This window comes from Jaculus jaculus, chromosome X (genome assembly GCF_020740685.1).
Source record: "Jaculus jaculus isolate mJacJac1 chromosome X, mJacJac1.mat.Y.cur, whole genome shotgun sequence".
Taxonomy (NCBI): domain Eukaryota; kingdom Metazoa; phylum Chordata; class Mammalia; order Rodentia; family Dipodidae; genus Jaculus; species Jaculus jaculus.
In genome coordinates, this window is record NC_059125.1 from 102,740,940 (window position 1) to 102,743,704 (window position 2,765).

The 2,765-nt window shown below is 46.3% G+C and overlaps 1 pseudogene; it reads left to right on the top strand.

Annotated features, from left to right (window-relative positions):
• The first annotated feature begins 798 nt into the window (after positions 1-798).
• On the top strand, positions 799-2,165 carry LOC101614397 (annotated as a pseudogene).
• The last annotated feature ends 600 nt before the right edge of the window (positions 2,166-2,765 follow it).

Here is a 2,765-nt window from a genome sequence, read left to right on the forward strand (position 1 = left end):
TGAAAAAGGGGGTGGAAAGAATGTTAGAGCCACAAGTTGGGACATTTTGCACAGAGAGGCAGAGAGGAGGGAAAGGATGGTACTAACATGTGTTATTTACATACTAAATATGGCCATATGTAATAAAAAATTAATGGCTGAATGACTGATTACTATTAGCAAAGCCTTTCTACTTCTCTCAATGAAAATGTAGCTTTAGCAAGAAAATATATTTTTGTATTAATCAATGTTTAAAAAGTTATAATATTTATTAATTAGGAAAAAAGATGGTATGTACAATAAGAAAAAAATTATGATAAAATATTGGAAACCACAAAGTAATATCATATGTCTTTCGTAACTATCCACATGTACTTCCAATGCATACAAAAGAGTCAAAAAAGAATGCATTCAAAATATTAATTATTGGGAAACAAGACTTCTTGGGTTTGATTTAGGAATAGTGTCTAATTTTTTATTTAATTTAATTTTTAATTGAATTTAATTTATTTAATATTTATTTATTTAATATTTATTTATTTAATTTTTAAATGAATAATATGTCAATTTAAGTGTAATTATAATTCTAAAATTATATAAATGTAGAATTTTCTAGCATCTATAAATGAATATTAGAGTTGAAAAACATCCATAGTAGTCAGGTTTGGTAGTATAGTCCTAGCACTTGAGAAGCAGACGCAGGAGGTTCACAAAAAGTATGAGGCCACCCTGAGACTACATAGTAAATTCCAGGTCAGCCTTGGCTATAGCAAGGCCGTACCTCAAGAAACTAAAACAGGGTCTCCTGGTCGGATCGCCATGGACGAAGAGGACGGCCAGCTCCTGCGTCGCTGCCGAGTGCATCTGGTGAGCGAGCTGCAGGTAGCCCCGCTCTGGGACGCTCTGCTGCACCGGGAGCTCTTCACGCCTGACATGATCGAGGACATTCAGCGGGTAGGCTCTGGGTCTCGGCGGGATCAGGCCAGGCAGCTGGTCAAAAATCTCAAGACCCGAGGGAGGCAGGCCCTTCCTCTGTTCATCTCCTGCTTAGAGGACACTGGCCAGGTTTTGTTGTCTTCATTCTTGCAAACCAGTCGGCAAGAAGCCAAGCAGGACCCAGAGGCCATCAGACCCTTAGACCTGGTACCCGTGGTCCTGAGACCAAGGTGCCTTAAACCAAGGGAGCCAAGAGTGATAAAGCTGGATCCATCGATGCAGGCCTTGGGAAACCTCACATCTGCGGTCCTGGGGCCTGAACAGCACAGGCCTGCTCAGTTCAGGCCAGAGGTGCTCAAATCACAAACACCCAGGCCAGTGGACATTGGTTCTGGAACAGTCCGTGATGTTTGTACTCCGGAGAGCTTGAAGGGAAATGCTGACCTGGCATACGTCCTAGACGCGGACCCCTGCGGCCACTGCGTCATCATTAACAACACGACCTTCAGCCCAGCGTCAGGGCTCGGCATGCCCACCGGCTCCAACATTGACTGCCAGAAGCTGCAACAGGGATTCTGCTGCCTGCACTTCACAGTAGAGGTCAAGTGTGACCTGACTGCCAAGAAAATGATCCTGGCTTTGGCTGAGTGAGATGGCCCAGCGGAACCACCGTGCCCTGGACTGCTTTGTGGTGGTCATCCTGTCTCATGGCTGTCAGACCAGCCACCTCCAGTTCTCAGGTGCAGTCTATGGCATGGATAGTTGTCCAGTGTCCTTCAAGAAAATTGTGAACTTCTACAATGGAACCCGCTGTCCCAGCCTTGGAGGGAAGCCCAAGCTGTTCTTCATTCAGGCCTGCGGTGGGGAGCAGAAAGACCATGGCTTTGAAGTGGACCAGACTTTATCCAAAGATAGGACCCTCAGCAGCAACGCTGAGCCAGATGCTGTCCCCATTCAGGAAGGCCTGCAGATTTCTGATCAGCTGGATGCCTTGTCAAGTCTGCCCACCCCCAGTGACATACTGGTATCCTCCTCCACCTTCCCAGGTTTTGTCTCCTAGAGGGACAAGAAGAGTGCCTCCTGGTACATCGAAACTCTGGATGCTGTCCTTGAGCAGTGGGCTCACTCTGAGGACCTGCAATCCCTCCTGCTCAGGGTTGCCAATGGTGTTTCCGAGAAAGGGATTTACAAACAGATTCCTGGTTGTTTTAATTTCCTCCGGAAAAAAAATGTTTTTTAAAACTTCATGAGGACCACTCATCCTGCATTTTCATTCTCCCTCAAATCTGCTCTGGGCCTAGATGTGCCTGAGGCCCAGACTGTCCTACAAAGCAAGGATTCTGAGGCCTGGGTGGGCTGCTCTGTCTCAATCCAGAACAGAGAGGCTTCTAGCAGCTTCCAGGCCTACTGATGGGGTAAAGAAGAACATATAGACACCAGGTGGACTCCTCAGCTCTGGCCCCAACACCCTCTCTAGAGTTTTTCTGCCTCTATACCACTGACCTGTGGAGAGAATCCAGTCATGGGGCTGTCTTGTGGGTGATAGGGTATTTTGTGCCCCTCCTGGCTTGTACCTTCTAGCAGCTAGGAGTACCCCTCTGGGTTGCACCAATCAGAAATGTCTTCAGACATTATCACATGTGCCCCTGGGGGACATTCATATCCCTGACTTGAGAACTATTAGTGCACAGGGGTCTGTGGCTACAGCATGTCTCAGACTCACAAGTTCAGCCTCCCAGTGTGAACAGCTGGATCCATCATCCAGGCCAAGTTTTTGGCAGCTTCACTGTCCCTCTATTACATTATTTATTCTTAAAAAAATAAATCTTAATACTCAACAGTGGACACTG